Source organism: Pipra filicauda, unplaced genomic scaffold, assembly GCF_003945595.2.
Source record: "Pipra filicauda isolate LSUMZ 115617 unplaced genomic scaffold, ASM394559v2 scaffold9_size5747161_pilon, whole genome shotgun sequence".
NCBI lineage: Eukaryota > Metazoa > Chordata > Aves > Passeriformes > Pipridae > Pipra > Pipra filicauda.
The window spans coordinates 3,842,102-3,867,429 of record NW_024105198.1 but is presented as its reverse complement, the minus strand read 5'-3'; the positions used below and the strand labels follow the sequence as shown (position 1 = coordinate 3,867,429).

The window sequence follows — 25,328 nt, the reverse complement described above, 5'->3', positions numbered from 1 at the left end:
GAGTGTGTCCTGTCTTGTCTTGCTAGTCACAAGGCACAACTGAGAGCATAATAATCTAGATCAAGGTGCTCTGAGGCAAAACTGGCCTTTGCATTTAGGCAAAAATGGCCTTTTTGAAATCCCCAGCAGGACATCCTTGGTCCAGCAGCTCCTTGAGGACAAGGCTGCAGTTCATCACAACAGCCCATTGTGATTTCCAGTTATTTCAGCCTAACTCAAAAAAAAAAACCCTGGAAGGGATATCACACTGCTACCCATAGGAGTCAACCAGTGCTCTGAATCAAGAGCAGTATGACAAACTCTTGCCTGGAGTTAATGTTTATGGCTAGTTTTATAAGCTGCTGAAAAGCAGGACATATTGCTACATCCTGAAATATAATGGTGCCTGTGACTGCTGGTATAATAAACTGCAAAGCCTCCTCCCAACCTTTTGGATTAAGTAATAAAAGAAAATGATTAAGAGGGCAATTCCATCATTTATCTTTTGTTGAATAAAAGACTTTTTTTCCATCCCAACTCGCCAACAGAGACAGCCATGAAAATGAATGATTTGGCTTCACCCAAAATGATGGATAATCCTGCTAGAAGAGCATGACAATGATAGACAGACATCTTCTGAAGGAAAAAGTAATAGAAAAGACTGACACTTTGATAGGCACCATGATGAACAAGCCCTCAGGGGCTGTGGAGTTAATAGGTTAATAGAAGTGTTCTAGCTCTCCCAGCCTCCTCTATCTCTCTGCTCCTTTTAGAGCTCCTTCAGTATCAAAAGAAATACATGATGAACAGAGGACAGATGTGTTTTGCAATGCAGAAATGTGGGGGGGGGGTTGTGTATTTTTTAAACATTGTAGCAAAACAGAAAATGAAACTACTTTCTTAAGTGATGTGTAGTGAATGCCCACCCTGCTCAGCTCTTATTAGAACCTTTACTTTTACCTCTTCCATCTCTTAGATGCTGCTTGCAGGTAATATAATATCCTAAGGATATTTCACATGCTGAATATAATCACCTGGGAAATATGTTGTTGGAGCCCTGTTGAAACTGATGGTGGGCCAATTTTGAGGTTGACTAAACCAGAACACAGCCCAAATAGTTTGATTGATATCAAACTATTGATATTTGATGAAACTATTTGTGCCTGAGTTCTTGGTTGGCTGCTAACAGAAATATTGCAATATTATAAAAATGAAGAACTAAGATTTATTCAAATTATTTTAATTGGTCATAACTTTCCTCTTTATTCACAGTTTTTTCCTTATAAAGGTATAATATTTTTTTCTGATAACACAAAATAACTGTTGTATCAATGTGCACTTTATTACTTATTGTATGTGTTGTTGGCTTTCCTTATTAATGTCTGTTTAAAGAGGTTAGGACTTTGCAAGCCTCACCATCTGGGCCTAGCAATTAAGCTTGCATGTACCCTACTAATTTTTTTTTTTGTCTTTTGAGTTTTGGTTTGAATTAAGAGTTTCTTGCTCAGTTTTTGAAACCAGCTGCAAGAGCAGGTTTTTACATCAACGGTTTGGTACAATGGGCTTGAAACATTTTATAGTAAAATTATTAATATAAGTCAAAATGAAACAAGAGTGGTAACATATGTAAATGAATCATGAAGTAAATAAACAGGAGATCTATGATGCCAGTAAGCATGCTTTACAACTAAAGGAATGTAAGGTGATATATTTCAGAGTAAAATAATGTGATGCACAATTGGCCAAGTCTCTCTGAGTCTGTAATGAGAAGTCATAATGATATATTTGTCTGTGTTGTCAGTACTAAGAAATAATGTATGGTTCACTCTATAGGACAGTGGAGGACAGACCAGCTCCCTGACATGCTGCATTAACTTGGATGTACAAAATCCTTCTCAGAACTTATCTTTTCCCTTGCTTATTTACTTTTAATGCTCCCAGACATGGTTTGTCAATATGTCTGCCTACACATGCCACATTTCTGTATAACCCTAAAAGGATTCATGTAATCCAAATAAGCTTGGGATGTGTATTTTGTAAGCTCATGATAAATGCCTTTATTGATAGATTTCTAGTCTTGCTTCAGGGATAAAGTCAAGTTGATATAAAATATCAAGTTCATATAGAAAAGAATTATACTCTAATTAGTATATTTACACCTTTTATTTGAATGGGAAAAAAAGTTTACCTCAACTATTTGGTTTTATGTTGACTTTCTTATTTAAGTTTTTTCATTTAGTATCTATTACTCTCTCTTCATGTACAAGAGTATTTCTGATCTTCAGCAGAATGTAACAGGGGTGTTATGTTGCTATTTGAAAGAATACAGTTATTACATTAGTAATTGTAATCCCAGATTTAGTGCAGATCTAGCTGGTTTACATCACTCTCAGGTATTACTAGACTTCTCCATACATGACTGCTATGCAGGAGTGTTTTGAAGCAGTTTCAGACAATGGAACAAGATCCTTTAAGGATTACAAATCCCATTACCATCCCAGCCTTCAACCTGGCCTCTCTAGACTAAGCAACAGGTTATAGGTATGTCAAAACTAAATGAAAATATTGTCAGAACAGAACATTTCACAGCAGAGTGTATCTTTGCGTAGAGAATGTGAGGTTACACTACAGACCAGAAAGGCTGGCTACATTGCTTCCTGTGCTTTTGCAAGTTATTCAGGTCCTAGACAATGAGGATGAAACACACAGAAGATTATGAAGTTCAATCAGTTTTATTTCTTCTCACAGGATACTGCTTTTTTTTTTTCCGGGATTCTTATGAATTAATCACTAGTTACTCTGGATAGTACCAGTCTTTACAGCCTCTGCTCCAGAGAGCTTGCACAAATAGCACCCCATAAACTATTACAGACAGATACTGAGCCTCATGGGTAGCATACCTGCCTCATATTCTGTCTAGAAATGATCTGGTTAATTCTTTCACTCTTAAAACCTAAAAATGCTCACTTCGAGGGGCTATGCAATCTTGCGTTATATTAACTAATTGTCTATGAAAAGCACTAGATATCTCTCTTTCTGGAGCAAGTCACTACATGTTTTTGTACCTTGGTTTTCCCATTTGTAAAACAAAAAGAATGATTCTGAGTTTCCCTTGTAAAATGCAGAGCAAGAGGGAGATGCTGCCCTTCTGGAGTGTGGACGTGGTTGCACTGGTACACAGGTCACTTCTGTGGTACAAGGGAAATGAAGAAAAATTTGATTTCAGCTCAATGCCTTTTCAGCATGTGCTGGCTGTATGGCAGTGACAGTCCTGGCAAAGGACTTCCACTGGCAAAGAAAAGGAAATGGAGGGTTGAACCAGCTCTGTGATTTACTGCTGCCAGAAAATGTAGAACTTAGAGGTGCATTTGGCTTTACACGGATATTCAGGGCTGTGGTAAATTACCCATGTACACTTCAATTGCAGACTGATTTAGAGCTTATGCTTTTTGTGCTATTTTTAGCCTAATAGGTTCATGACTGGGACTTGTAGCTATAAAGACAATTCTAGTAATAATAGTAATGAGCTGTAGATATCTGTTTTTAGAACACAGTGGCATACGCACAACCCATTGATACTTGAAAATAAAAATGCTTTTGAAATAAAACCCACTGCACCTTTAGTCCAGCACACTTCCCAGATCACAGATTGTCCATCTCTTTCATTTTTAGTAAGCTCTCAATGTCAATTATCTTTGTAGTTTACTGTTCTTTCCCACAGAAAAAGGCAGTTGACATTAAGCTATGTTCTAAAAGAACAGGCTAATCTGAATGTTAAATTAATACATATGTATGCATGCACATATATCTCTATTTTAACTGTGAGGCAGATATTTCAAATGTATCAGAGGATTTTGTCATTTACGTATGAAAATTAATTCATAAATCTTTTTTGTATTTACAGCAGCCCTGACAGAGTTTATCAAAAATGAGTTGCCTTATGAAACCATCAATGGATTAATAAAAAGAATCTGATCTAATATTCATGACACAGGAGACAAATGTAAACGGTCAGGCAACTTCATCTTTTTATTCTTAGAGAAATGTTGTTTTTTTCATAACTTTTCCTCTTAGATTTCGTTTTCTCATTTCATAACTGCTTTAACAAAAGAACTGTGCCATCAATTTTGCTATATTGCATTATTCATGTAGAGGTATACACACCAAACTCAATGCACAAAAGAAAGAAATACAAAAGAACATACTATATTATTATTCATATAAACCCAAGAAAACTTTCAAAATCATGCTGTCCTGTAATATTTATGACCCAATAATATTCTTCAACTGCGCAGTTCTTAATGTCCAAACACATCTTGCTACCTTGTTGCTCACAGGAAATCTTGGTATCCAATGGTTTATCCTGATTACCTCTACCACTTGATTTTGCACTGAGACCCAAGCAGCCAATAACTAACCTGGGGAAAAGTGATCATTCTTACCCTCAGGTCTGTACCCTGAACTGCTGATTTGTAGTTTATTATAGAGGAATGTGAAAATAAAATACTTTTTTTAGGTGAGTGACTGTATTCATGAAGGACTTTCAAGATTCTTTTTGAAAGCCATTTTTGTGATAATGATATTGACTTTAGGGTGAACTTGGAAGGAAGCTTCCCTAGCTCATCTCCAGAAGCAGGCCTGTTTGAACCAAGATGCTGCTCAGCATCCTGCCCTTATTTACCTTTCAGCTTTCTCCTTTTTCTACTGGGGATATGGTTTATTGTTTTACCCAGCAGTGTCTGGTTAACGGTTGGACTAGATGATCTTAAAGGCCTTTTCCAACCTTAAACATTCTCTGATTATATTTTCGAGAAACCTCACAATCCCACCTAGCTGGGTACTTGGAAATTTGTTGAAATTTTTGTTTCTCTACTGTATTAATTACATGGTGGTACTCCACAACATTTCTCGGCCAGATTCTCATTTGATGTCAAATAACATGGATGCAAGGTAGGCAGCTCTACTGCATATGGAGTTCCTGCTCCTGAGTGTCCATCCCAGAGTCAGTATTGCTGTTAGACCACAGGAGATCCAACACTGAGCTTTTCCAGTCATGACTAGCATGAAGTGGTCTGTTCAGATAGTGTTATCTTCCATTCAAAAGTAATTAGTGTCCTCAATACTGCACACATACAATTTACTTACTTTCTAATTTAGTACTATACTAAGGACAAATTACTTTCCAACAGAAAATGTCAATGGTTTCATAGCAACCAGAGGCACCTGAGAGCTTTCCTTTCATGTTAAATCCCATTATAAGAGCATCAAGCCTGGTGCTTTATACCTCACATTGCTACTAGGGACTGACTGCTGCATCCAAGCAGCAGAGCAGGTCTCTGGAATCTACTCGTACATGCTAGAACCAAAATCTGAGAGGCCACAAACTTGTACTGTCAAAAGATGGGTGCTATATTTTAATTAATTTCAACAGTTGCTTGTATAAGACAGAAGGTTGTTTTAAATGGGTTTTATCATCAGACCTTTTATTTTGTGGAATGGCTTGATTTCATGCTCAGAAACTGTGAAATGAGAAGTTACTGAAAAAAATCAGTCAATATTAAGTCCCTTTTAACTGCTTTCTTATCGAAACCGAATAGTAACCAATGCTGCTGTCTGATCCAACACATACAATTTTGAAGGCAAATTTAAACCATCTAATTTTTGCTTTTCATAGTTGCTGGATCTATTGCACCCCAAAGACTTCTCTTTTTGCCATGAACTGAGCAAAGACTGTCTGCATCAGTTTTAAACTAGGGGTCTCCTGGGGGAAAGGCAGCTCCTGCGTGATCAGCCTTAGCTTGGGGCTGTGCAGTGGTGCAGAAGGCAGGGAAAGCAGAAAGAGATGGGAAACCATTGTACTGTGAGACAGTAGTAGGTGATTCCTTTTGCTCCTGCAATACCTGAGATGTACAATGTTACAAGGTTATATCTGCCTCAGCTATTGCCTGAAGACAAGCATTAATTTTCAGTGGTTTCTCAGTCACGGCCCTCCAGCTGCTGTGCAGGTTACTCAGCCTCATTAGGTCCACCACTATGTGAATGTGTGTTTTATTCCCCAGAAACACGAGTGCATACAGGAGAGCTCTTCCCTGAGCAAGTGCAGAAGCTCATCTCAGCACTCAAATACTCTCTGCAAATCTGCAAACAACAAAAGCATGGGAGCTTGCAGATGCTTTATGTGGGTGATCTTGACATACGTAAGTTTTTCTCAGTACTTAATACAAATTAACTGTTTGTTTCAGGCCTTACTGACTGTCTGTTACAGTGTTTAGGAAGTTTTGGGGTCAATTTAATAGAGAAAAAAAAGGGATTGTTGATATACCCTACTTCCCTTTTCGCTTCTCTTGTCAGAAAAGATTCATGGTCTCAATACACAAATCAGAACACAAAATAAGAAATTTTTGTTTGTTAGGCTTTGTATGTGAACAGAAATAAGCTTCAACTGATGTGGGATTTGGCAAAATTAAATATGCCCGCTGGGGAAAGCTGTTATTGGATTTCATAAGAAAAGATTGATTTCAAAAAGCTCAGACTGTTGTATGAACAATCCCTGAAATCAGGATTTTTATAAAGCAAAGGCATAAAAATTCCAGTGAAAAAGTGAGTCACAGTTTCTTCATGGAAACAGGTGTCCAAAGCACCCTGGGAAGAATGAGGCATTTGCCCCAGGGTTGGCACCGTGATGAGCTTTTTCTCTTACTGTATACCTGAACAAGCTAAATTTGCACATTGCTTGTCATGGTTACAGCTTCTGTTGCCTTCTTAGCCATCTTTTTTTCAGTATGTTTTTTGTGAACAGGATTTTATTATCTTAAATGAAAGTTATATTTCATACCATATCTATGCTATTCCTAAAACTTTCATCACATCTTCAGGTTTACCCAGCTTATAAAAGATACTTGGGCTGCACTCATGTAGACCCTGTGCATTTGAATGTGCAGAAAATTAAATAAAGCACCTTACAGCAGACTGGCTGTGTTGTGATATTGTTTGAACTTTGATTGTGTCCTGAATACAGCGTGAAGCGATCTCTAATTCTTTTTTTGTTTAATCTGAGTCAGATTTGAGGAGATACTAATTCAACTTTCACTGAAATAATTATGTTGTTGGCCATGTGAGGAATAAAACCAAGCATTTAAGGCTTTGACAGGCAGCTGTGCTTAGCTACAAGTGTAGTTATAAAATATTTTTAAAAGATTCTTAGTCTACTTTTATAATCTATAAGTGTCACGTTTGCATGTCACACACCTCTTCATTTCTTATAAGCTCAGAATTAAAATTGTGGACTGTGACTCATAATCCATAAGAAATATATATATATAGATATTTAAGATTTCTAACTGAATTCAAGCATGACAGTTGCAGAACTAAAGCTGATTCTTGTAAGCATAATAAATCCATGGAAATCATAGAAACACAGATCATTGCACAGATAGAGAGCGATATAACAAACCAATAAGCATAAGGAGGCTCAAGGAGAAAAGTGATTATGAAGAATAATAGAGAACTTATGCTACTATAAATTCATAAGACAGAGAACAAAAGAATGTAAGTATGAAAATTAACTTGAATATTGGTACTTTAGCAGAAAAAACTAATTCCCTCAGGCTGCTGTCCATCTGGTGCCCAGTTTGTGTCATACAAACCAAGGTCATCTTAACAAATACGTACCCATATTCATAGTTAACAAGATTTGTAACCTGCATTGTTTGTTGTGTTTATATGATGTTTATTTAATTGACTGTATTCCATTAAAATTAAGCTGTGATTTCATAAGCTTTAGAATTTGTTCCACTTCTATGAATTTCCTGCCTTCCCTCCCAGTAGTTTTGTATTTTAACCGTTTATGGTGACTGGCAGGAGGAAAAGCCAAAGTGTTCATGTTTCCAAACAGTTTTAGTAAATGGTAATTAATTTTCAGTACTGTGACCACTTTCAAAGTCTGTATTAGGCTTTTGAGGAACAGTGTATTTGTTTGGTCATCCCTTCAGCTCTCAGGATGTTAGAAAGATACCATCATTACCAAAATAGCAAATGCAAAACCAAAGCTCCATCACTGCTGTAGTAAGTCTGAGGTGTTTTTTCTCCTTCTCTCTTTCTAGCTCTTTCCAAAATATTTGTTGGAAATCTATGTATGCTTTTTATGTAAGAAGGCAATGTTTTTTTCCAGTACTATGGAAAGAAACTGTAATGTGTGGGTTGCTTATACAGCTCGCTCTGCAGGTTGGCCTCTTGGGCTCTAAATCTGACCTATTATTTTGACTTCCTTCAGTACATTTGCTTGCATTTAATGCCTCATCTCTTTTCCCCCATGGTTTCAGTGGCAAAATTTGCTCAGTTTTCATTATGGTAAAAATTCCTTTAAGGTTACGGATAAAAACAACTTAAAGTAGTATGGTGATATTAAAGTCTCTGTTACAGATGAATAGCAGAATATTAGGAATGTCCCTGCTATCTGTGCTGCACTTAAAAAAAAAAAAAAGACAAACAAACTAAAAACAGGATATGTAGAAAGTAGAGGTACAAGAAAGTTTTGGAGGGCAGAAAAAATGCATTCCAGTGGGAGATTTCTGTTGAGCTTATAAAAAAGGAAAAGTTAAATCTGTATAAACACCTCTGTGAAGGAAACATGAAATAGTACAGGGTTCTTTAATCTACCAAGGAAACCTATAGCAAGAACCAGTAGCTGGGAGCTAGAGCAAGGCAATTTCAAATTAGAAATAAAGAACACGCTGTTGCTTTTTTTTCTCTGTTCCACAGAGATGGTAATTAAACTTTGGGGCAGGCTACATTGCAGCAGAAAATGGTAGACGTCATCTCTAGAGACTTTCAGATACATTCCATATACTTTCTGAAAGATTTTTTTGGCTGGAAACAAGTAATGGGGTGCTCAATATGAGAGGTAATTGGATGGAATATAAGCATCTGAAACAAAACCTCGGTGTAGATGAACTAATCTCTTCTCCTGGCCTTAAATGCATGAAAATACAGATTACATTACTGGAATGTATTTTTTTCCTATACCTAATTGGTTTTCTTTCAGGGCTCAGAAAGCTTTAGTCACTGTAGCTTGCACCACTAACCTTTAAGAATTCAAAACGATGCTCTTAACTGCTTGCTGAATTGTCACATACTATATGTCTCTAAATCCATTCTGAATGTGCAATTTCCAACTCCTGATTAGCACCAGGAGCCCAGTCAAGGATGACAGAACAGCATCCAATTTTGTTGATCTCTACTACAATTACAACAGTCAAAGGCTGCATAAGGACCATCCTACAGCTTAAATCTCTTGAGAAAGGACTGCTTGAAAACATGTTATATCACAGGCATTAGTGATGGGAATAGTGATTGACAGAAAATTTTTAAAACCAAACCTTTCTAGGCTGTGTTACAGCACAAATGTGTAATCCACAAAGAATGGACTGTCTACCAGTGTCAGTCTCTGTGCTCGGGTTCCCCAGAAAGCGCTGGATAGGAAGTGTCACCAAACACTTGCAATAGCTCCAATCCCAGAGCAAGGTGCTTTCTTGATTCCAAGGACACTGTGCATATATTGATTTAAATTTTCCATATTCTCTCTGAGCGAGTCAGAAATTGCATCAAGTTTGTATCGGACGTGGGATGGTGAGAGTGTTCAGACAAATGGTTGGGGTGGGGTTAATTCATGCAGTAGCCGTGTCCAAAATGCCCTATCAAGGAATTTAGAGGACTATTTTATGAGGAGTGTCAGCTACTATTGCACTGCTGATTTAATACAAAAATATGTGCACCTACTCTGCACTCCATTTTTCCTTGTTAACCCTTGCTGTATTTACCTTCATCAGCTCTTACTACCACAATGTAAGTAATTCCACTCTCTCAAGCACTTTTTGTTTTGATTCACTTTGTCTCATTGAGTATTTATCTTCTTCCTATTTCTGATTGCCACTGAAGTCCTTTCTCCCAGCAGATATATTTATCCATTCATATATTCAGTATATTTTCAGCTTTTATTAATATCAGATCAGGGGAAAAATATAATAAATTACTGTGACTGTAGACTGCTCACAGGAATAAATTGTCAAAGAGTTTTAAGAAAATTATGCTGTCTTCTAAGCTATGGTCTTTGTAGACAAATGGATTATACCAATATAAAACTTTCCTGTCTAAGCTATTATGACAGGTCTTGAGAATGCCATGCTTTAGTTACTCCAAACTTGAATATGGATAGATCAATGACAATTGGTTTTGCCCAACCCCTTTCTGTCTGTAAAGACATTTTCATGCTCCCAACCCTACCTCCATGTGCTCATTGCTTCTATCTATATTTTGTTACAGTCGGGAAAATGTGAAGAGGAATGTCAGCAGTGTTTTTACTTCCCCCAAAACACTTCCCCTTGAAAAGTAGAGCTGTAAAAAAAAAAAAAAAAAAAAAAAAAAAAAAAAAAAAAAAAAAAAAAAAAAAAATTATCAGGCCCGACTGATCTAAACCTTCAAGCCTAACCTGAAACATTTTGTGGGTTTGACCTGGCAGCTGGTGGGAGGCCTGAAGTTCAGAGCAAGTATCCTCAGGTCCCAGTTGTCTTGAATTTGGGGATAGATAGTTCACCTGGCAGTGCAGGTAATTTTTTTAACTCTTCATTAATTTGAATCCTAGCTCATATATCCTTTTGTAAATTGAATGCATTATCTCCTCTTTCCACCACATGCTATTATATAGGTCCTTCTCGGGTAAGAAATTGTCTCTATTAGCATTTCTGTCATGCAGAACAAGCATTCTGTCAGTGTTGGCAGCTCTTTTTTACTACGGGTCTCAAATGTGAATTGAATTTTATATAAATTTCATGCTGCAACTTAAATTATCTCTCTTGAAGAATGACTACATGTAACACTCCTTTTAGTGGAGAGTCCTCAAAGAATCCCAACTATGAGACTCAGTAGTGGAGTTAAAAATCAAGAAGCAGGTTTTAGGTAAAAGAACATTTTATCCAAATCTCTTGTCACAGTAATTTCAGATGTTTCCATCTTAAGGAGGAAGGCTAGCTATGATTCTTTTAGAATGCCTGGTATTTCTGATGTTCTACATTCCTAAATATCGATTCCCAGGTGTGAAACTTGGCACTAAGTTGTTGTTAAATCCTCCTGCTTTTGAAATCTTCTTCAAAATATTGTTCACGTGTGAGGAAGGATAATTTTGAAAATCCAATCAGCAACACATATGGTGTGCCGGCTGTATTTCTTATACCTCATATCCCTGCAGAAGACATTTGCTCAGGCAAATCTTTCATGAATTTTTAGTGCTGTCCAGGATTTCACTAACAGAGAAATAGTTTTTTTAATAGTTTTGTTCCCAGGAATTCCTCTTTTGAAAACAAACAAACAAACAAAAAATAAACCACAAATAAGTTCTCAGGCAAATACCAATAACTTCTATCTCCTCCTTCCTGTAGAGGAAGGAACCTGAAAAATCTGTTGCAGGTGTGTGTATTAGAAAATGTTATGATAGAAGCATTTTACAAAACACTTTTAAGAATAGCTTTTATCATGTTTACTCATACAACGTTCAGTGCAGAGCTGCAATCATGCTCCCTGTTAAAGAGAATTAAGTTAATTCATTTTCATGTTGTGACCTGCAACAGTTTAATTTATCTGATAGCATTCTGCCTGTTAATACAGGTTGGATGGAAACATGATAACTTCAGGTTATGTTAAGTGTCTGATTTGTGCTGCAGTTTACCTCTGCAATGATTGCACTGTTAAAATTAATTAATACCAGATCATTATCTTTAGATGGCAGGCAGATGTTGAGGTTATGGTGTTTGCGAACCCTAAGCGTGTTTTTATTTTCAGTGCAGATCACCAGCAGTTGCTATATAAATTGGAGAGCCAAGGTCTAGGCCTTCTGGCAGTCAATTGGTTTTGTAATTATCTTAGTAATAGTTCTCAATTATTATTCAGTAAAGGTCGTCTTTCCTCTGCTAATGGGTCATGGCACTCTCTAGGCATCCAGAGATGGGCCAGTTCTCATTTTTATCAAGTAAATGACTTGCCATCTGTGTGCCATGCAGGTTCATCTAAGGTAGTTCTGAAATCATTGATTATTAATATCATAGTTGCAGTTTCTGACAGGATCGTAGAATTTTTTTTAAATATTTTTAAAGATGTGCTTTTTTCCTAAAATTTTCAAGACTCTGTTAAATGCTGTGGACATCTTAGTGACAATTCTCTTCAAGTAATACCATGATTAAAAATCTAAACCTTTTTTTTTTACTAGATAAGATGTATTCCACCTGCTTATCTCTAACATATATCTTCAATTTAATTCACAAATTTTTATGTTTGGAACATATGTAGGAAATGGTTTTCCTTTAAAATTAGCCAGGATCAGTGACATTAACATTCAGACAGATTACTAATGTACATGGAAAATTTACCAACTTCTGAAGTGTTTAAGTATTTCCAAGTCTTTAATTGTGAAATCCTAGTTCATTATTTTATTATGTTTTTAATATACCAGTTAATATAACTCCTGTATATGTTCATTCAATAATATTTTGGGTATTCATAGGTATGGTTCAAATGCAAGATCTTCACCGTTACGAAGAAAATGATTTTTTTTTCCCAAAGGAGTAGTGATCATATATTCTAGAGTATTTCTCCAGAAAAATCCAAACTTGGACTTTAATAGGAACTATACTCCAAAACACGTGGTTATGCTGAATTTTCCTGCTGGGAAAGTCCTGCAGGTGTGTCCTCCTGTTTAGCTTTCCCCCTAGTCTGATAATCTAGTATTTCTGTTGATAGCACAAGCTCAGATGGGCTCTGAGTCAACAAGCTGAGAAGATACACACTGTCACTGCCAGTGCTGGTTGGATGAGGTGTTGTAGAAGGTGTGAGGATGTGTACATGAGTACCTCCATCCATGCTGCTGTTAAATCCAGCCCTGGCACTGCCTAAATTATCAGATCATACGGAAAGATCCTGCCCTACTCTGTCCCTTTATTGTCAGGGCTGCTGTTACACTCTGGTGTGTTCCTCTGCCTCTTCTTCCTTTCAGTGGCACTTTCTGCAGGCATTTATAGCCAACAAACCCATCCTAATGCTCCAGCCTAATGCTACCTGCCTGCCTTTATTTCTGTCCTGCTGTATTTATTCATCTCACGTGATTGCCTGGGGGAAGTGAGATTACTAGCCAAAGTTATTAGACTTGCACAAAACTTCTTTATTCCTTTCACTACATCATGTTTACATTGCAGGCTGTGCTGACAACGAATAAAATGAAAAAGTTAACCAAACTGATAAAGTGATCATTTGCTTCTACTCTATTGTAATAGCCAAGCTGTAATTGGTGCTGTTTCATATAAAATTACCATATAAATTGTGCCATCCAAAGCTGCAACAGAAACAGCAACAGTATTTACAATAAATGGCAAATCCTGTTAATTATTGATAGCCTAATAACACACTATTATAATTCATTCTTATTATTCATTATTAATAATAACTCTTATTTACTATTCATTGTGTAAGGATCAATTATGATTAACTGTTCTAAAAATGAATGGTCCACATGAATGTTTCTATTTTCAGGACCTTTTCCACTGAAGGAAGGGCTTTCCATATTGTGTTGGTTTAAAAGTAAACTATCGGGAGAAATGTCAAGAGAGATTCAAGTCAGAGTTACAATTTACTAAAAAGATTACAATGATACAGAGAAAGACTGGTTTTAACCCCCAAAGACAGATGTATAATCCCACACCCTGGGACAAGAACAGAACAGTGTTTGTCAACCCCTGTGCTTAGCACCCCGTGGCTCCCCCAGGTGCAAAGTAAAAGGAAAGGAAACCTGTTGGTCTGGATGATGGTCACAGTCCTGTTGAGGTGACGATCACAGTCTTGTCGAGAGTGGCAGTCGCAGTCCTGTTGGAGTTCTGGTCCTCCTCTGGATCCGACGAGTGGTACCAGAAGTCCCAAACCCCAAAGTTTATATGTGCTCAAGTTCAGATGGGAATGTCCAGTACCTCCCCCAGGATGGGGAGTTTCACAATGTGTGATTTAACTCATGTTTCCAAGGGCCACATCTACACACCTTTTCAATGCCTCCAAGGACAGTGACTCAACGACTTCCCTGGACTGTCTGTTCCAATGCTTGGCCAACCTTTGTGTGAAGAATTTTTTCTTAATATCCATTCTAAACCTCACCTAGTGCAACTTATGTTGGTTTTCTCTTGTATCACTTGTTCCTTGGAGAAGAGATTGACCCCCACCTCCATTCAGGTAGATCTCCTCAGCCTTCTTTTCTCCGGGCTAAACACCCACAGCTCCCTCAGGTGTTCCTCATAAGACTTGTACTCCAGACCCTTTCCCAGCTCTGTTGCCCTTATCAGGACACACTCTGGCACCTCAATGTATTTCTTGTGGTGAAGGGCCCAAAACTGAACACGGGATTTGAGGTGTGGCCTCACCAGTGCCAAGTACAGAGGGACAGTGACTGCCCTGGTGCTGTTGGCCAGGACCAAGGGCGTTTATTGCTGACAAAATTTTTTTGGGTAATAATTGCTGACCAATTTATTGCTAATAAATCCATCAGGCACTTGGTCTTCTTGGCCAACTGGGCACAGAGCAGTTTAATAGTAATGAAGTTTTGCTTTACTGCTTGGTAATGTCAGAGAGCTCTTTTTAAAATAAACTCAGCCAAAAATTCATTGGGGCATCATCATAAATCCTGGGTGGTTTCAGACCTTAAGTTTTCTGGGGAATGAGGCTGAATTCCAGGCACTACAGTGACAATGTGTCCTTGTGTGGATTTGCAGAGTTGTCTTCTCCAGAAATGATCAATTTATTGAGCCCTTGGTCTTATAATACTTCTTATATAGATGAACCAGCCCAGTCTTTCTAGACTGCATTGCCAGTGTCATGACTTTTACCATCTGGGGTTGGGAGTGTCACTACTGGCTTTAGGAAGGACAGGACTAGAAGCATTTACAGCCAACACTACTACATTTTTCTACCATGTTTGTTTTTTTTTTCAGACCTCTGTTCCAAACACAGCTCAACGGAGGACAGGAATATGATCACTGGGTGCCCAGGTGAGACTTTCCTTCAGATCTGACTGTATTTCAGACTGCTTTTTTAGTGAGGGTTTAAAATACACCATCTACAGGCAGCATTCTTGAGTTATCCAGAGTTTCTTGGCACAGAGTAATTTCTGCATATGCACTTTTTGTTTGACAAGGGTTCTCCACTGTCTTTCCCCAACTGCCCACTTCAGAACTTAAAATATCAGTAAAATGCTCTGTGTTTTTCCATGATGTGCCAGTTCTCACCAACTGTGATTTTCCAATACAGTGATGCACTATAAGGCAGCCAACTGACTTGTAAAAGGATATGAGCTTTTGTGCCAAGTAGAATTTAGCATAATTCAACTGCAAATATAAAAGAAAATTTCAAAGGAAGAGAAGAAATTCAGAATGTATATAAATATAATTATATAATTATTTTTTTTTATTTTAGAATCCCAAGCTTCATTTTTTCAAATAATGACTGCATATACGGCATCCAAGACACACTAAACGTTTTTAGCACATTTAGTTTGTGGACAAAGGTAGTATATAAGCCATGCAGTTCAATAAATGCTTTGTTTTCCAATTCTTATGTTCATTACACTCTGATATATCTGGAATAATTCCAAAAAGTCATTTAAAGGTAAGTCCTGTCAGCAGAATGCAGTTACAACAGTAGTGCTGGGTAGCTTGTGGCACCTCTCTCAGTGGTGCAGAGCAGGCTGGAGTGTGGGTTGACACCATGTACGTGCCTCATGCTTCACACCTTTCCTGAAGCTGTACAAGGCCATATCGAAGTGTCACTGCTTAACCACTGTTTCCATTGCCCAGGGGAGATGTCTTGCAGGCTTGGCTGCACAAGTCACACCTTCATACTGAGGTGTTATCACATCTTAAATAGGAGCAGAATTTGCTCTCTCTTCAACTGTTCAGTAGCCCTTTACATGGACTCATGAGGTAATTAACTATTCATCTTCCCACTTTTACAGATGATGGAAATACTCATGCTGTGCTTTAAGAAATGTTCACTTTTACACAGTGTTGTGGTTTAACCCCAGCCAGGAACTCATCCCCACACAGCTGCTTGCTCACCTTTCCCCAGCAGACTGGGGGACAGAATAGGAAGAGTAAAAGCGAGAAAACCTGTGGGTAAAGATACAGTTTAATAGGAAAAGCAAAAGTCACAAACACAAGCAAAGCAAAACAAGGAATTCATTCCCCACTTGCCATGGGCAGGCAGGTGTTCAGCCATCCCCAGGAAAGCTGGGCTCCTTTGCACATAACAGTGGTTTGGGGTGACAAACACCATCACTCTGAACATCCCCTCCTTCCGTCTTCTCCCCCATTTGGGCATGACACTATATGGTATGGAATACCCCTTGGATCAGTTGGGGTCAGCTGTCCCAGCTGTGTCCCCTCCCAAATCCTTATGGCCTCCAGCTCCCTCACTGGTGGAGTGGGGTGAGGAGCAGAAAAGGCCTTGACTGTGTAAGCACTACTCACATCCCTGAGTTATCAACACTTTGCAGCAGAAATCCCAAACACAGCCCCATTATAATTCTATGAGGAAAATTAGCTCTAACCCAGTCAAAACCATCACACACAGCCAGTTATGCCAATTGATGTAATTTTCTAATTAAAGTATAATTAATGTAAAATGCACTGGAAATACTAGCTTGAAGTGAAATTGTGACCATCTACTGTTATTGAAAACAGTCTCTGAACCCATTATGCTATTTTAAAATAATTCTCTAAATGTCAGTGATATAAAGAACACAAACAAGAAGTTGCTGTTATTAGACATGGGTTTATTATGCAGCCTAACCGAGAGCAATATTATGCTTAAAAACAAACAGACAAGTAAAAAATGAAGGGTTTTGATCACAGAGAAATCAGTTTTACCATGTGCTGTAAATATAACTAAGGCAGCAGCATGTCCACTTCTCAGAAGCCAGAAAATGAACAAAACGAAGGGAGGAATATCATGAATTGTAATTTGCTGTGAATGCAAGATATTCAAGGTATTTAGTCTTTTCTTTTTCTCTTTTTTTTTTTTTTTTTTTTTTTTTTTTTTGTTTTGTTTTGTTTTGAAGTAAGGTAATATACATATTTTCATCACTTGGCTGGAACCTCAAAACATAGAAATACAGCAACAATGAGACATGAAAGCTCCATCAAATGCCTGCTGGAAAGTGTGCTTGTTGCTGGCGCAACTGCAAGAGCTTTTGCTATTTTTTAAACTAACATTTGCAGTATTTCCCACCTAGTGCAGAAAATGGTGGCTGCTTGCATAAACATATTTAAGGCTTAAAAGAGCCAACTTTGAAGTTAGTCCAACTGTTAGTGTTTATAGAGGAACTAGTGTGTCAGGAAAGAAGCTGCCTGTTCATCAACTTACTGTGGCAAATCTGCCTTTGAATTCAGCAAGAATTCAAAAGAAGAGTTAACCTTTTCCTCCCATTGCAGAAAATATACAGCTCTGGTGCAGTGTACTCGTCTACCATCCTCCACGTTTCCTTTTGCGTATGTATAATTATCAGTTTCATTATAATAACTCTCACATTTAAGTATTACAGTTACCCAAAGGCAACCTGGGACATTTTATATTTGCAAGCCCCATTTCATCCTTCTGTAATGAAACTATATACTGAACATAGGGTGGCACCAGGCAAACATCAAAATGTCTGATATTTAGAAGACAAAGGATGAAGACTATGGTATATTCTAGTAGAGAAATGAATACCGGTAGACAAATGAAGGCAACTAAACTAGTTGAGCCCTATATATATATATATTAATCTGACAATTTAATGACTAGCTATTCAATAAATATTTTCTTACAGGATTAAACAATAAGTTAAATTATTCTTCATAACTTAGAAATGATAAAAATATTTTTCTTTAATTTCACATTTCCACTTAAGGCTTTTTTTATAAGCAGACTTTGATAATCTAGGAATGCAGAACTATGCAGTTTGTGAATGCCTTGGGAGAATAGCAGCACCAAGGAAGTTATATTTTAGGTTTTTACCGCAGAAACAAGTTCAATAACCAGGTCAGCTTTCCTAGGAGAAAAGAAAGTGAATACACCCAGCCTCTCACCTGAACTTAATCTGATGCAGATGAATGAAAAATCAGCAGGCTTTTGGACATAAGTCAAAAAGGAAACAAATGAAAGGCAGTTCTTTTTGTTGCCAGATAATTTTTTGTTATTTAACATTCCTAAGATCTGAAGCTTTCCTGAAAAAGTGGAACTGAAATATAGGTCTTTCTTTTTAAAATTATGTTTTTCTTTTATATGAGCACAGGAAACTTGGTAATATCTCATTTTATTGCGTTTGTGATTATAGGAAAAATCTGTAACTTTATGTGCTGTATTCTTGTGCCATATACCAGATTAAGAGTAGGAGGAGGACATTATCCAGGACTCAAGTATAGTTATTATGCCTTTTATGTTGGGGTTTTTCGGTTTTGTTTTGTTTTTTTTTAATCACTGAATGCATTCCAGTAAGGTTTTATTAGGGATCCTTTTTACCTTTATTTCTAGACTCCTTTCATATATTATGGCATCCACAATTACATTTGCTACCTTAGTTCCATAGCTCTGGAAGGTTTCATAGGACAGCTTGTATCAAGTCTAACTTACAGATATAACTTCAATTTTCCCAATTTCAATTTTGAAGGAATTCATTTTAGGAAGAACTGACACAACTGATTAACACTGCTAAACAAATGCTTTCCAGATATATCCATGCAATTCTAAATATATTTGTCTGACTTTCTCCAATCATACTGTTGCAGAAAATAGGAACTTCCCAATTTGCTGAAAAAACCCCACATGGTTTCCAAAATAATGGAAAACTAAGATCCATAATAATACTATTGCAAAGGATTGGCTCATTTTAATAATTCAAGTTTGATATTACAGATATTTTTTTCTTTGTTGGTGTTTTTGCATGTGCCTCATGTGAAGGAAGATTTTGTAACAGGAAACTATTCATATTCCTGGGTTTAATGTGTCTTTACAGAGCTTCTTATATATAAACCATAGGATGCCTTGTTTGCCCTGAATAATGAATATTTATCATAAGAAAATGAACTTTTTCATGCACATATAGATCTGTGATATCAGTTTTGTATTTTTCAAGAATATTAATAAACACATGTGTGGATAAAACAAAATTAAATAATTATGTCTGGCCTTCATCCACACTACCAGCCCAGTGCAATCTTTTAACCCACTGAGTGACATTCATAAAACAGAGGTAGTTTCTTTAGCAATAAAAACATTGAATTGATAAATGATTCATTCCATTTTGCAGAAATCAACTAAATAATACATTCCAAAGAGTTTATTTACTCCTTTTTGGGTATTTTCATTCTTCAGTTTCAGTATTAAAAGCCAAATATTATTACTGTGTCACTTTAGCCCAAATATTTGTTAGTGCCTTTCTCAAGGACTGAGAAGATAAATACACAGGGAGAAGGAGTTTATGCATCAGGATATCAATGAAGTCCTAACCATTACTGTACCCGTTAAATTTTCACACATTCTCAGTGCAGTCCTCGCACCTTTCTCACTGGGAACATTTCTAAAATGTACAGCAGTTGAGTCTAAACCTCTTGTTTTAATGATGTTGTCTTCTTAAACTATGGGTTGCAGAGCTGGTGAATATATAACATTGTTCAGTGCACCCTGATGCAAAAAGATTCTGTCTCTGGTGGCTGTGCCACTTAATAAGTGTTCAAAAAATGTGTAGATGTAGATGTGGTGTTTGGGGTTTAGTGGTGGACCTGGCAGTGTTAGGTTAATAGTTGGATTCTGTGATTTTAGAAGTCCTTTCCAAACTCAGTGATTCTAATCCGGAACCTCCACATGCACCTCATGCTCTTCCAGCCCTCCTGTGCCTGTGTCTCTATTTTTTTCTCCCCTTGAAGCTAAAGCAGCTTTCCCTGGGTGAACTGTCAAGGAAAGCGTGGCCCACAGCGCTGCTCTCCTCTGGATGACTCCTCTGCACACACCTCAGTGGAGAACAGCCATCCCTGTGAGTTCCACGTTTTGGAGGGAACAAGGTAGGTAATAGAGAACATGCTGTTAAAAGGCAGGTGAGGTTCAAGGTGGAGAACTTCAATGGCAGCAGCTCTGCTAGTGGAGGGACCAGGAGCTGTAGTGAGTGGAAAAGCATTGAGGGGTCATTTTATTCTGCAAATCCAGTTATCCATGTACAGAAGGTGCAGTTAGTATCAAAATACTTGGATATGCTTTGATATATTTTTTTTGTAATATTCATAAATGGGAAAGAATCAGATTAATCTCTGTTCACTCCTGGCAGTATGGAAGTGCCTCCAGCAGCCAGTGCGAAGAACTGACTATGAAAACAGCAAAAAGCCTTAAAATGGTTATCTAACCCTATAATGAGCTCATCCATTGCCCCAAGCCTTTCTAGGAAGGCAGGTATACCCAGTGCTCAGCACATTGAATGGCATGGTTGGCTGCACTCACTGTGGGAGCTTCATAACACTGACAAATGACCCCAGGGATTTCGTTAACCAAGAGCATGAAAGATAGCAGAGCTAATGCCCACTCTTGAACACTGTGAGCTGTATTTTGTTTGCTTTTAGTAGTGTAGCCAAAGTAAAAGTGGATGTAGGACTTTTGAAACTTTCCAATAAAGAGCAGACGTTGTTTGAATCCATGGAAGCTGCATATCCACTGGCACAGCAAGTAATGCAGTTTGCTTCTCCAGTGCTGCCCTGAAGTATCTTTAGAGATTCATGTACAAAAATGTGAGTATGTAACCTGCTGTAAAAAGCTACAGCAATGCCTTTGGCAAGCTTCCCTGGCCTGGGGAGGGTAATTACATGTGGAACACAAATACAGCTCCAAAATTGACCTGATTAGAAGCCCAGCTTTTTCCTCATACAAATGCCATGAGATCTATCCCTCCTAATAAGAGTATTTGTGATACCTTGATGGAGAATTTTGACTTTAAGAATCTAATCAGATCTCACTTCAGGGGGGGGAGGGGGGAAAAGTGGGAGAAAATACTTTCTTCATCAGTTCCAAGAAGGACTGAGATATTTACACAGCACTATCAGGCCCCAATTCCAGCCTGCTGTTATCCTCCAAGTCAGTAGTGCAGCTGGAGAGGTGAGTGAGCCAGAAGGACCAGCTAGTTCTGGATAGAAATGTGTCTACAGCAAAGGCCAGCTTGGAAATACAGCTTTGTGTTTTAACCAAAAATTAGGCAGAAACATTCACAGCTTAAATGTTACATGTAGAATTATGTACTTGGGCCTTGGTAGTTCGTCACAGCTAACCACAATCAGCTGCTGAGGAAGGAGTCACTTTTAAAATTTATTCTTCATAGGTAAAACTGTGAATGTTCCTGTGTGGTTCTCCACGGTTCCTGCAAGTAAACTGTATAAAAACAAAAAAACCATAACACCTGCATTTTTAAGAAACTTTTATAATGTTTTAACGTAATCTTGTGATTGGGTATTTTAGACATTTACCTATGTTTTTAATGGAATTATGGGATTTATGCTATTGTATCACCCCCTTTGTTTGTCCACACCAAATGATCTTCAGTCATGGCTAATACTGAGCTAGTAAAAAATGTTTGGCAGAAATGGCTTGTGCTAGAAATCTTTTCCTGGAAATATAGAAGTTCTGATAAGAACTTCAAACCAGCTAGATTGCTGCCGTCCAGGAGGACTTTACTGAGGAGTTTAAAAGAGAAGATTATGGAGGAGAGAGAAAATAGATCCAACAAATAGTGAACTCAGATGTGGAGGAATGAGATTCAAGTATCATTTCTGCAGAGAGAGTTTTGACACATATGCAAGGAAAGAAAATATAACTATACATTACAAAAATTACTGAATAAGAAAATGAGCATTTTGATACAGATTTACTGTATAAAAATTGAGGTGCAATATTTGCAGTTAAACATTTATACAAATGAAAGCTGTGTGTGTATTTCTGTACAAATGATGAAGGTGACCCTGATTTAAGTAATTAAAAAAAAAAAGAACATTTAAATATGTAAATCAGAGATGAGCTAAGTTTAGGGAGGGTTATCAAAAATGTCTGTTATCTTTGAACATGAACATATGCTCACTATGCTAATTCTGTAGGTTCCTTAGATCAAATGCTGACATATTACAGTGTTTCACATTCCTTCAAATTTTTACTTCAGATTTTATCCCCAGTTTTCCCTTTTTTTGTATGTGGGGTTTTTTTTCTATCACCAAATGCCAAATTAAGAAGGACCATCTGAAGGCAAAAAAATTGCTGTATTCCTCTGTTAGATTGAGAAGTTGCATGCTGCCCTGAGAACAGTCAAGAAGAATACAAGATCAGAACTTGACCACTCCATAATTCATAAGTAAATTTAATGTATCACAGATGACAAATTTTATTTCAATTTTCCTTAAAAATGCATACCGTTTAAATGGTTAAGATTATAGAGCCCCAAATTTTTTAATAGATTGGTGTATCAAGGTTGCTGGTGGCTGTATATATTTGAAGACTAGTTAGTTTTTTTCTGACAAATATCATCTCTTAAAGCAATGACTCTGTGATTTTATGTATTGAAACAAATTCTTGGGTTTTTGGTTGTCCAAGAAACTTTACTGCAGGTTTCTTCCTGAAAACTTACAGAAGTAGGATGTACAATGCAATGATAGGATAAAGTTTGACTGCTGTTATAAATCTTATTACCATTTGTTTTGGTTTTTATTTTTCTTTAAGATGAAGATGATAGCATGGTGAGCAGTTTATATTTTCATATCTTGCATAATCCACAAAACATTTTTCTATTAGTTTAAGCACTTGCAGCTCTGTCTTTTGTGCCCCCCAAGAGCTCTTTCATTAAGCTACAAATATGTTCCTAAAATAAGGAAAGTTCCATTATCACCCTTTTATTCATTTAGATGCCCAGGAAGGGAACTGAAAAGGCATTTAGCTAAAAGCATACTTTTAGTATAAAGAGACAACATTAACACAAGAATCTCTGCAGATCATTAGTCTGATTATTCCCTAATGTATTATCCCTTGAGTTTTGTTTACCAGAATACAGTGTGAGATAAATGGCAGGCACATCTTTGAAGAGACCCTGGAAGTTTTCATTCATTGCTCTCCTCTATCTCTCAGCACTGGGCTGATCCAGGCGTTGAGTACTCACACCCTTATCTCCAAATTGAGGAATAACCCTGTCTGTATCCTGTCTGGCTGAATCCCTGCAGAAAAGAACAGGTCACTTAGCACTAAGCGATATTGTAAAACTGCCGACTTGTGGTTGAAGAATAAAAACCGCAGGAGGTCTAAACATTGTATCACGAATCCCCAAGTTCTTCATTTTTTACAAAGTAGACAGCTGCTTTTTTTTTTCTTTTTGCATTCTCCACACTATGTTCCCACATGACTCCTCCTGGAATGTCCCAAATTGCCTCCTATGGTACATTGTGGAATCTGGTAAAAAGCCCGAAGTCATGTTGTAAAGAGTTGTCAAAATATTTCACTTAGGAAAAAATGTTCTGATTTTTCATATTTTTGAGATGATGGTATTCTGACTTTCTGGAAGAAAAGATTTAAAATATTTGCTCTTCAAATGAAATGAATAATCCCTACAGGGCTTTTAGGTGTGTAACAATCCATTGCTTTCCTAGGTATATTGTCCTGCTGCCTACCTATCTGTAATATACTCCTTTGAATTTGAATTTGTTACCATCAGCTTCTAGCCATTCCACGAAATTAGACTATTTCCTACCCTTTATACTAACCATAAAAATGTACATTAGTCTCTGAAAACTTTGCAAGAGGAGTTTGCAAAATCAGCCAGGCTACTTGTTATGATGATAGTGTTTCAAAGCTTAAAGCATTTACAAGTGACCTTTGATACCAGAGACAAAGGCAATGGGTATTAGGAGTTGAGACAAAGTTTGCCTTCATGACATGGCCTCAAAGGACAGTCTTGTTACCAACCCATGTGCAAATGAAATGAAACAAAAAAGCCTCAACATCTCCAATTAAAAACCTTCACTCTGATATTCTACTTTCCCTTGTCCTTTAAAATTACTTGGTGACATCTCTCTAAGACAGAATTGAATTTTTTTTTGGTCGCCAAACAGCCAGTCAATGTTCTTTGACTCATGTTGTACTCTAATCTTGGGTGCTATATGAATTTAAAGAGAGACAATGAAATTTGTGGAAAACAGCTTGGCATTTTTCCATTACTGCCAATAGAATTAGAAAGGTGATGAATTGCCACTGGAGGTTTTGATATCTCCTAATACAGAGGACAACTTGAAAGTAATACTTGCAACCAGCCATTGCTATTTGTGGTGAAACACTGTCTGGAAGTGATGTTTCTTTTTCAGCACTCACTACCATTTTTACAGACTGATCCATACAGGTGAGTCATCCTTCCTGTATCCAACAGGATATCCTTCTTGCATCCCACTTTGCAGGAGTAAGAAGCTGCAGAAGACAAGGAGACGGGATCAATGTTCACTTTTCATAGAGAGAGAAAAAAATAAAGCAAGGAGAGGTGTCATGGGCTTCTTAGCCTAAAAAGGATTATTGAGCTGACCAAGTTAGTTTGATAAGTGAGCCCTGACACCTGTCCAGGTGAGTGCTCTCAGGCTGAGGATGGTGTAAGCTGATGTGTTAGTGCAGTATGTGATGAGAAGGTTAAGTTGTATTATTTTATTATCGCTATTCACAGCATGTACTAGCCTGCCCCTGGCTTATCCATCACATAACAGTTAAGTAATTTGCTAAATAATGTGGCTGCCTGTCCAAAGTTTTTAAGGTTTCTCATGAAAGCAGCATTTAATGAAATCTGAATAATTCTCAGTATTATATTTTGTTCACTGACAATAGATGTGATGAGAAGGAGGAGATTTATACTTTTTGCCTATTTATGAGAAAGACAAATTAATGTAAGTATAGTTTGTCAAGACCTTTTGAATTATACCATTTTGGTTAAAATAAGAACATTTAGCATATTAAACCCCTGATATTTATCAAAAAGCAGTGTAATGAATTTTTTTTACTTAAAAACACTCTGGAAAATATTTCAAAATTATCAAGACATTTCATCAGAAAATTTTTTAAGAGATTCCAAAGTATGAATTTTATTTCACTTTTAAGCTAATTTGGTAATGGTGTTTACAGAGAGAAATATTCTTATCAAGTGAACGATTTTGGAGTTTTAATAGGCATAGGTTATTTCATAAGTTACATGAAATTGGGAAATTTCATTCCACTTATTCCTTATTTTCAAAAAGTGATGTGAA

At 37.2% G+C, this 25,328-nt stretch overlaps 1 long non-coding RNA gene across 1 annotated transcript; it reads left to right on the top strand.

The window, feature by feature from the left end:
• Window positions 1-6,123: 6,123 nt before the first annotated feature.
• Window positions 6,124-24,571, top strand: LOC120322556. The gene is made up of 4 exons (XR_005562332.1): window positions 6,124-6,176; window positions 14,994-15,050; window positions 19,962-20,096; window positions 24,498-24,571. It is a non-coding gene; the product is annotated as an uncharacterized LOC120322556 (long non-coding RNA).
• The last annotated feature ends 757 nt before the right edge of the window (window positions 24,572-25,328 follow it).